Genomic DNA, 10,332 nt, shown 5'->3' with positions numbered 1-10,332 from the left:
TGCTGCTAAGGACTGATAAACCAGCTGGGCTAGACCACAATTTCCCAGGCATCCCCATGTGGTTCATTGTTGAGTTCCTAATTGACATAATTATTTTCTCATTCCTATCCCAAGGCTTTTCTCAGCCCTCATTTGATTTACCTCGGTTTTCTCCTTTGTTATAAACCTTTCTGTCTGTCTGCAGACCTCTGAAGGAGAATATCAGGCTAGATAGAAACAAACAATGAAAAAAAAGAGCAGTCTGAAAACAGGACCTCGGCACTACCTACTGTTTTACAGCAGAGGTCCACCTCCTTTGGGTGAAGTTTAGGCCCGTCAGCCCCATGGGTTATCACAGGGTGTTCTGCTCCCAGATGTAGCGTATTCCTCACTGAGAAAACAATCTGGATAACCTGCATCAGGTCAGCTCTTTAGAGTCCTGGCCTGGGTGTGAAGTTGGACACTGAAATGGGAAGATACATCGCATGTTTGGGGTGTAGCATGCGGCTTACTCAATTATCCCCTTATTGAGTCAAATTCTGCATCTGTCAGACTGTTATTAAGCTCTTGTTCTCTAGATCGAAGTCTGGAGCTTCACAGTCAGGAGGTGAAACTCTGTCCTAGGAAGTCACGTAAAAGAAACTCTTCAGAAGCTGTATCAGACCAGAAAAAGTTGCCCCTTCTCTCTACCAAGAAAGCAAGAAAAATAAAGATGCTTCTGCTCTTCTGTCATTCCAGCTTGGACTTCTTGGAAAAGCTGCAACACAGACTTGAAAGTAGCGGGGGGGAAAAACCAAACCAAAAGGACTCTAATCTTTTCTACTAGTTATGAATAGCTTCAGTGGAACAAAGGCAGATCCTGATGCAGTTGGGCAAGAAGATCACTGCAAGATAAATTGAAGGCCATTTAAAAAAAAGCGAGGGGTTAATTAAAGGCTTTCAGGTGTTTTCCAAGTCCTTCCACTTTTAAATTGCCCTATAGACAAATGATATATTTGAAAAACAGGGTGTTAAGTGGAGTTCAGTTTGTACTACACTTAGCTGTATATCGTTGGTCTCAAGGGAGAGTAACCCTCATCTGTAGCCTCCAAATGAATGTGATGGATGTGATGCTGTATGCAATAATCTAAAAATACTCATGTGTGATTGTAGCTTAAATGAAGGCAGATAAAATGACTGAGTAGTTATAGTGGACTCCTGAGGTTGATCTCCCATGTGGATGCATAGATTTAACGCAATAGCTGGCAATAAAAAGAACTAACAAGAAAATAATAGTTCAGGAGGACATACACAAGCAATACATGTGATGATTTGATAGATAATTGTTAGCTTTAAGAATGGTATCTTTAAGGAAGATACCAGAATTGTGTGTCAGCTGGATGCAAAATATTATAGAAAATTACAAAAGCTAATTTCTGGAAAATACCTTGTCATGGTCTGTCTGAGGAGACAGGCTCAAGAGAGAGAGGCAGAGAGTACATGAAGTCATTGGACCCTCCCAGACCTAAACCCACATAAACATTAAGGAAAAGCTTAGACATGCTCTCTGAGCACTTTTGTTATTTGCAGAGAGATTGCATCTATAACTAAACCTATCGCCTCTGCTAATAAACAACTAATTATTAGCAACTTTTTATTAGCAACTGCTAATAAACAACTCATGACAGAACAAGGAATAATGGATTTAAACTAAAGAAGAATAGATCTAGACTAGAGATAAGGAAGAAATGTTTTACAATGAGGGTGGTGAGGCACTGGCACAGGTTGCCCAGAGAGGCGGTGGAGGCCCCATCCCTGGAAACATCCCAGGCCAGGCTGGACGGGGCTCTGAGCACCCTGCTCTGGTTAAAGCTGTCCCTGGCACTGCAGGGGTTGGGCTGGGGGAGCTCTGAAGGTTCCTTCCCACCCAAAGCATTCTGTGATTCTGTGATTCTATGATTCTATGAACTATCCTAAACGCTACAGGTATGCTAAAGAGGCTGTTGTGTGACTGCTACCATTCTCAGGTGAAAAGAAGCATCAGGGTTCAATCTGAAGCTGTTGTTCACAGGACCATGAACGGGGCCAGGTATGAAAAAAATCAAGTTCCCATTGGGAACAAGGGAGGCTGGAGGTCTGAGACCACAAGACGTGCCCTTTGGCCAGCCCAGGAGCAGCCCTGGCATAAGCAAACCTTGCAACAGGGCAACAGATATATCTATCTGTTATAGTGGACTCCTGAGGTTGATTTCCCTCCTGACAGGAGGCTGTAGTGAGGTGGGTGTTGGTCTCTTCTCCCAAGGAACCAGCGATAGGACGAAAGGAAATGGGCTCAAGCTGCGCCAGGGGAGGTTTAGATTGGATATTAGGAAAAATTTCTTCATGGAAAGGGTGGTCAAGCACTGGAACAGGCTGCCCAGAGAGGTGGTGGAGTCCCCATCCCTGGAAGTGTTCAAAAACCGGGCAGATGTGGCACTCTGGGCCATGGTTTAGTCTAGTCTACCCTTAATTGGTTTAGTGTGGACTTGGGAATGTTAGGTTAATGGTTGGACTGGATGATCTTAAAGGTCTTTTCCAACCTAAACGATTCTATGATTCTATGATCTACGCCATAATTTAATGCTACTAGATTTATCAGCTATCACATTTAAATTCAGTCATTATGATCAGTCTTTTTTTTCCCAAATACATAATCCTATTGTATTGGCCCTTGACCTATGAAGCCACAGATCAGCTATCATTACTGTATTTTCAATATTGCATCTGGACCCTGCCAGGGTTTCCCCACCACTGCAGAGGATTTCGATGGCCTCGCTAAGTTTTGCCTGCACGGAGGTCCATTGTCAGATTGTTCATCTGCTTCTTGCTACTTGGAAGGAGGCAAAGGGGGAGAGTGCGCCTGTGCATTTATTTAAAGCTCAGTCCTCCCGAACCATCTGCGGCCTTTAGATATGTGCAATCAAATGCAATTAGGAATAAACATTGTTAGCTTTTCAGAGCCCAGCCGTGCTGCAGGCAAAGCAGCACTAGTCGAGCCTAATTGGAAGTGGCATTTAAAAAGAGACCTTGAAAAGCAGTGCCTTTTACAATTTTTCTTCTCTGCTGGCTCAATGAAGTGAATAAAACTCCTGTCTCCAGCAGCTTTCTCCTTTTCCACTGGCGATTATACCGCTGCTTCCCCCCTGCCATCACCACTGACAGTTTCTGCCTGCCTGAAATGAATCAGAAACAAAAAAAAAAAATTTTTTTTTTGTTAGAAGAGCCAGTGTCAAACTGTTCTGACCCAAAAATGCAACTTGCCTGGGAATGATTTAGTGTTGCAGGGTTTAGTTGATGTTTTACAGCCCTGAGTGTCCAATGTCAGTTCAGATCCAGCTCCTTACAGAGTGGTTTCTGTCTCCTCCCAGCCCTTGCTGGGCACTTGGAGAAGCTGCAAAGGTGTTGCAGGCACACAACGCAGAGATGCTTTCTTCAGTGCAGTCTGAGACACACTGGGATGGGGCAGACGTGCCTGAGCTCCACCACACCTGGGGACATGCCATCCAGTGGGGCTTGGGTACCAAGTCTTTGGCATAGTCCAGTCTTCACTGGAAGCAGATGTTGTGCCTCCACAGGTAGAGGAACCTGCCACGGTGGGTGATAAAGCAGAAGAGAGGCCAGGGTATTGTGGACATGGTCCAGCCTGATGTCCTACATTAGCTCCATTTCTCCCTGCCCTGCCCCGCCCCAAACAGCTCTATAGCGTCTGAGTCATTGGAAAACCAAAGCATGGGGCAGTGATGGGCCACCAGTCCCTGTTCCAGCTCCTGCCGGGAAGCCACTTGATCTCTAGGATGTCCCAAAATCCCCTTGTCTGTCTTGCCTGCTGCTATTCCCAGACATCAAGCAAAAAATTGGATGTCAAGGGTGGGATTTACCTGCTCTAAATTGGGCATCTAGAAACTGGACACCCAAATCTGAGCTAGTCGCTGTAGGCTGCGCTAATAATCACTGAAGAGAAATAATAATTTATTCATCAGATCTGGATAAGTTTCCTCAATGGGATGAATAGCCCTGTATAAGTGCCACTTTCTCTCAGTCATAAATAACCTCAGAATAAATAGCTTCGCCTTAATTACTTGTACCACCCATTTTTAAGCACCGAAGTAACAGGAGATGCATTTTCTTTAGAGGGAGAGATTTAGCCTGAAGCTTAAGACACAAAAATACGTGCCTACAGTATTGGCATCAAGTGATCTGGGTGCCTCAAGGGAGACGTAGTCAATGCAGTCAGAGACTAAGGAGTTATTCCACTGTCCTGCAAGAGACACCCCAATCAACAGCCCAGCTTTGGTCTCAGTACTCATCATTGGTATTGGCTAGGAGCTGGTTTTGCTTCTCTAAACACAGCAGTCTAATCTTATTTTAGGCACTGTGCGCTACTCTGCCTGTTTTCCAGCTGCTGCTCCAGAGACTGCAGGTCTTCCATAAATGTTACGTGGAATATTTACCAAGACCTACGTCACTGTTTCCTTTACATTTAAGTTTGTAGCCTAAACTAAGCTATAAGCTTCTCTTTTATATAACATGGTTATACACCCTTTCAGCCCAGAGCCTCCTTGTTTTTCCTTTCTGCTCAATTCTTTTTTCTCCTGGACCCCCAACTTACTCATACTCCTATAGGCACTGCCCAGACAACTAAGTGGTAGCAACATTGTAGTGAGGCTAACTTCAGGTGTGTTTGCATCATTTTCTTTGATATATTCTCATCTGCTTGCCTTCAAAAGTCTTTCCCTGTTGAATTTCTACCCAAGTGTTGCTAATGCTGCTTCTTGCCTGCATTTTCTGTGTTCCTAACATCTTCCTTCATCTAAACATGACTCCTTTAAAGCCAGATGCCTGTTGCAGAAGTCTTCTTTACTGATTCCAGTCTTCTGAAGTCTTTTGTTTAGTGCAACTGCTTTGCATAGATAAAGCAACGCTGTTAGTCCTCATACGAAAATTCACCTCTTTGTCTATCTGTCCATCTTCCACTTCTGGACCACACTGGTGGCCAAGGGCACAATTTCACCTTTGATGGAACTAAGATTTGTTTTTTCAGGGCTGTATAAGAATTGCTTTGTCCCAGTTTCATCTCTGCTGCATTTCACCTCCTCACGTCTTTTCCTTTTGTCCCCCATCCAATGATTCTGTTATCTTGACACTTATTACCAAGCACAAATCAGCAGTTCCAATTTCTTGAAGCTACTAAGAATTACTTTCATTAAGATATTTCCCCACACACACCCCGCATGTGTCATATCCAAAAGCTAAGAGGACCAGGTGTGGGCCAGCATTGCATCTTTCAACCCACTTAAAGAGTTTGGACATCTTGTCTGGTCAGCATGTGTAGTAATGCAAACTTAGACATCTGCTACTGGGTCCCAGCGCACGCACACACACAGTTGCCATAGATCAGCTTATATGCAACAATTTGCTAGCCTGTGGTAGCTTGACCATTACACTACAGTAATTTCACTGCACGTTTCAGCCCTATCATTCAGTGCTCACTCTAAGAATATGAAGAAAAGTTACAGTGATTAAACCAAAGTATCTGCGTGAATGGTCAAGACTCTGCAGCTGTCTTGCTTCATGCCTTTTTCCTTTGCACTGTTGTCTTAAGTATGCAATATATTTTGCTACTTCATGTGCTGGTTCACATCAAGAGCTTTTGTGAAACCAAGGGAGGCGGCAGAGACCTTCAACCTTGTTGTTTCTTCCATCCAACGCAAGTTCAGTCTTGTTTAAGGTTATGCTGTTCCTCATCTGCATCTTCCTCCAGAACTGTCCATAAACTGGTAGCAAGTGCTCCAGTCACTAGCATTTCTGCTACTGCTGGTGGTAAGCAGATGCTTCTACAGTGATCCAGAATCCTAGGCTGTCCTCTTATTGAGGCACACAATTGCTGTAGCACCCAATATGTCAGCAAATCCCTTACCTTTCTGGCTATTTATATCTTCCCCATCTTTTTACTAGTCCAACAGCTTGTTCATCATTCCTGCGTGACTTAGACTGGAGAACATTTAAACATCAAAATAATGCCTGCTACATATTCCATCTCTGAAGGTTTCAACATAATTTGTGCAGCAGTTAGAGGAGGATCCTGCAATCCATTCCATTTCCCAGAGAGCTATTGATCTGTGCCATAATCTTGAGAATATTTTTTAATTGCCCACCTCAGCTACTCTATTCTGAACTGGGAATATTACTTCTGTTGAACAAGGATGATGCATCAAGTGCCTTGAGATCCCCAGAGCCAAGAGACTAACACTGGAAGGGTTTGGCAGTCAAAAGAGGCAAGGATGTCTGATCCCACAGCTCTGTGCCTAACACTGTCAATGCAGACTCTGACTTTGGTTGACTGCTTCTGATTACAATTATTCTGCTGCTGCAGAGTCAATCCTATACAGAAGTCACGCAAAGAAATGAACACATCCCACTCTTGGCTCTTGCTGGAGACAGGCGCAGAGGGCAGCATTTGCAACTCAAAACCTGTGTGTGCTGTAGAAAACCGGCACCATCACTTCCAAGCCATAGAACTGAAGGTGGGTGCTTGTCCCCTTACCTTCAGATCTGCAATTTGCATTCCTTTCTACTTTATTTTATTCTGGATTCTTTGACAACACGATCCTTATGATTATTGCTGATTAATTGTTAACTGTAAAGTAACACAATCTGCTGAACATCTTCAGGTTCTGGTGCACGACATACCACATGGCTGGTCATGAGACAGGGAACCAGGTACACGACCCACAAGGGCTTGCTCTCCACAGCTGTAGACAGACAATATACCCACAAGCATGGCTCTCTTCAGAGCAGACGCTCATGAGAAAACACACTTCTTGGATGTAAAGAAATGCTACAGCCTCTCTCTTGTCTTGGGATTCTTCCTAGCAGACCACCACCACACAGGCTGAGCGTTCCACCATAGTCAAGAAAGCGTGGAACATTGTGTGGCTGTGTACAGCACAGGCCTGCAAACACCGCAGCAAGGCAGATGGAAGGAAGGACCGTTGGCAATGCGCAAGGCTCGACTGAGCAGGCAGCACGTGCGCGATAACCTCCAGAGCTGCAGCTCCCCTCCCTGCACTATCATTAGGTCCTTTGGGGACCTGGTCCTTAGACCAATAGCTACAGTCAGCCTTAAACCTCCAGCCATCTACAGGGGTAACCTTTCACCCCTGCTCCCATCTGGCATAACCCAGGCAGGACTAACACCAACCATGGCCCTATTTGTCTCCTCTCTCCTTTCCCTTGTTGTGCACTTAAGACTTACCCAGATATGAAGAGGTCTAGAAGAAGCCCCAATATTTCCTTTTCTCACCAGTTTTCCTCTTTATATCTGGCTACCTTTCCCAGTTGCCCATCAGAGACAAGTTTAGAAGAAAAAACCCATCCTTCGGAGAGCTGAGCTTCACAAAATGGCAAAATCATGCCAGCTACTGCAAACGAAGTGTCTCCTGTGAATCAGATTGAGGCTACCCTAGAGGTTAACTCCAGGGTCAGTAGTAAGGAAGGAAAGCTGAATCCATGTCAGTAAGTAAAGGTTAGAGCTCTGGGCTCAGCACTTCTAATTAGACAAAATTTTCTGATCCTAAAATGATGCCCTGATCCCTCCCCAGGGTTGCTGCCAGCTGCAGCTTCTTCAATTTCTTTTCTTTGTTGCTGGATTCTTTGCAAGGAGTAGAAAGAAATCCTACAGTTGAAAAGGGAGATCTTTCAGTGTAAAGGATCACAGATTCCTACCTCTTTGATTGCCCCAGATGCCCCTACAAGCCTGCACCCACTCTGCCCAGACTTTCTTCCTTAGTTCACCTGTAGCAATTCTGGTTTTTGAGCACTGGATGCCCCATGGCCAGGCCCTGCACTATGGGAGAAGGGCGGCTGTCACAAATTGCAATGAGGTGTGGCCAGGTGGTGCCGAGTCGCCAAGACAGCTTGGAAAAGACTGGCTCAGACAACGATCCTGTTCACAACAGGTGGATTCCGAATAGGATGCCCCTGGGAGACAAAGAACTCCAGACATAGCGGGAAGCAGCCTTCATTAGGAAGAGACTAAAATATGGTTTGTATTGCACAAATAGGCGAGTAATTGGAGAGCAGCTCCAGCTCCAACTCACTCTGTGGTATCCATTACAGCTGTGTTTTAACAGCACTTTCATGGGCTGAGAAGGGCACTGCAGGGAATCAGATGTGCCTGTTTAGGAGATTTTTTTTTTTTTTTAAGAAATGAAGTGTTTTCAGTCTTTGTCAAAAGGCTATTGCCAATTGAGATCAGGTCCTACATTCAGATATAAGGCAATGAAGGTGCTTTGCTAACAACCCTTCTAAAAGGTCACATTAACGATGATTTGTTGCACCACAACACATCATAACATGAAGTTCATTGGAAGTGAAGGGTTGTTAACATCTGATTTTTGAAGCTCCTTGTTGGTATGTGGGACCTTACCATATCATCACTGCACTGGGACCACAGGAGCTGGCCTAGACAGCTTGTTTCAGTAGTAACATTGGTCCTCTTAACACACCTGTGAAACATGTTCAACCCCATTTCAGAGATGGGAAACTGAGGCACACACGAACTAAGGACAGGATCTGCAATGAGGCTTAGGTACCTTGTTTGTCCAACACCTAGCTACTACGGAGGCCATCAGGTCCTTGTCCTGTTTCCATCTAAATAGTCACTCCAGAGAATTTTCTTCTACCGGGTATCTGTAAGGCTATTTTACGCAGGCTCTCCCATAGATGTTGAAGATCTACTCAATAGTGGAGCTGAGGTTGGAATTCACATCATTTGAAGTACTAGCCAAATCACCACTAAACCGCATAAGGAAAGCTCACATCACCATCTTCACAAGATAAGGCTCTCATGATTATTATCCCATTTTTTCACCTGTTTTCTCATTCCCCCCTTGCACTGCACTGCTAGAGCCTTTTCAGGAGCTGGAATTTAGAGTGCTGTTCTTGTTGCATCAGTCACACTCCCCTCTTTAGCCAAATCCCCTCTCTTTTTGAAGATAGGCACTAAACAGATCATATTATCACATCTTTTCTGACCTTTGATACAGTACAAGACACTGAATTTAATTCAAAGACCTCCTTGTTAGCCTGAATAACTTAACTGATTGAGACATGCTTTCCTGAATGACAAACAGGCTTAACGCAACATTGACGAGACAATTTAAGAGCAGGTTTCTTTAGTCAAACTTGTCATTACAGACTGAAAATATAGGAACAAGATTGCTTAAAAAAAGGTACTGTTTATGAATTAAGAAAAGCCTCAGAACTCTCTCAGTTCTTTTTCTTATGTTTCATTTTAATGAATTACCAATTCATTTCAAGACTTGTTTAATGGTGTCCTGGTTTAACCCCAGTCAGCAACTCAGCCCCACACAGCTGCTCGCTCACTCCCTACCAGAGGGATGGGGGAGAGGATCGGAAGGGTAAAAGTGAGAAAACTCGTGGGTTGAGGTAAAGACAGTGTAATAGGTAAAGCAAAAGCCATTCACGCAAGCAAAGCAAAACAAGGAATTCATTCCCTACTTCCCATCGGCAGGGGGATGTTCAGCCATCTCCAGGAAAGCAGGGCTCCATCACACGTAACACTTACTTGGGAACACAAATGCCATCACTCTGAATGTCCCCCCCTTCCTTCTTCTTCCCCCAGATTTATGTCCTGATCCTGACGTCATGTGGGATGGGATATCCCTTGGGTCAGTTGGGGTCAGCTGTCCCAGCCATGTCCCCTCCCAGCTCCTTGTGCACCCCCAGCCTGCTCACTGGTGGGGTGGGGTGAGGAGCAAAAAAGGCCTTGGCTTTGTGTAAGCACTGCTCAGCAATCACGAAAACATCCCTGTGTTATCAGCACTGTTTCCAGCACAAATCCAAAACATAGCCCCATACTAGCTACTATAAAGAAAACTCTATCCCAGCCAAAACCAGCACAAATGGAGAAGACCCCTTTTGACTTCCTCAAAACAAATATCAATTGAAAGAAAAAGTCCACTTACAACTTGGAAAAATCCACTTAGTTGTAAAAATAAAGATATTTTTAAGGAACAGAGACATTTGATATCATGTCCCTGACTTAAATTATTTTCCAGATCACGATATACATATATATAAGCATGAAAGTACAAAAGGAATGGTAAGCTACAACATAAAATAAATGAAACAGCACCACCTTGCCAGCAGACAGTCTCGTGGTTTATTCATGTGAAGGGAACAACGAGAGGGGCCACGACCTTCCTCCTGGACTCACAGCACAACCGGGTTGTCTCTGCACGTTTACTGTGTTCTCAAGCAATGCAAGGGCTCTCGGCAAATACAGGTTACCCAAATTCTTCATTGCAAACA

Source organism: Pelecanus crispus, chromosome 2 (genome assembly GCF_030463565.1).
Source record: "Pelecanus crispus isolate bPelCri1 chromosome 2, bPelCri1.pri, whole genome shotgun sequence".
Taxonomy (NCBI): Eukaryota; Metazoa; Chordata; class Aves; order Pelecaniformes; family Pelecanidae; genus Pelecanus; species Pelecanus crispus.
Note: the sequence above shows the minus strand (reverse complement) of the source record.